The sequence below is a fragment of the Rousettus aegyptiacus genome, unplaced genomic scaffold (assembly GCF_014176215.1).
Source record: "Rousettus aegyptiacus isolate mRouAeg1 unplaced genomic scaffold, mRouAeg1.p scaffold_m13_p_3, whole genome shotgun sequence".
Classification (NCBI taxonomy): domain Eukaryota; kingdom Metazoa; phylum Chordata; class Mammalia; order Chiroptera; family Pteropodidae; genus Rousettus; species Rousettus aegyptiacus.
This window is the reverse complement of record NW_023416306.1, coordinates 97,496,167-97,496,780: the sequence shown is the minus strand read 5'-3', so window position 1 is coordinate 97,496,780 and position 614 is coordinate 97,496,167. Positions and strand designations below refer to the sequence as shown.

The window sequence follows — 614 nt, the reverse complement described above, 5'->3', positions numbered from 1 at the left end:
ATATGACGTATCTTAGAGTCTCTCAAATATTTCAATATTGGTAGTATATTTAGAAGGTCTTTTAATTTAAAATCACAAAACTAAATCAATTTCTTAATTACATATTTTAAATTGGTATCAAAAGGATGATCATGACTTTAACAGTCCAATTTCCCTTAAATATGGCAAATATTGAAAGTACCAAATGTGTACAAATTAAGAAAATTATGAGTTTAATGATTCTCTTAAACACTTCTACATTTATTTATAAATCTTCACAGGATTAAAAATCCTCACCCAGTCTATGGCCATGCCACCCTGAACAAGCCCAATTCGGTCTGATCTTGGAAGCTAAGCAGGGTCGGGCCTGATTAGTACTTGGATGGGAGACCACCTAAGAAGACCAAGAGCTGTAAGCGTAAAAAATAAAAAATAAGGAATTGTAAGCTGACAAGGTCCTTGCAATCTGTAAGGTCAACCAAGTGTTGCCTCACCCAAAAAGAAAAAAGAAAAAGCTCACCCAAAGACCATACTCATTATGGTTTACTCTTGGTGTTGTACGTTCTATGGGTTCGTACAAATATATAATGACACTGTAATGTAAACTATGGACTTTGAGTTATTGTGATGTGTCA

At 33.9% G+C, this 614-nt stretch overlaps 1 pseudogene; it reads left to right on the top strand.

Annotated features, from left to right (window-relative positions):
• The first annotated feature begins 279 nt into the window (after positions 1-279).
• LOC118601533 lies at positions 280-398 on the top strand (annotated as a pseudogene).
• The last annotated feature ends 216 nt before the right edge of the window (positions 399-614 follow it).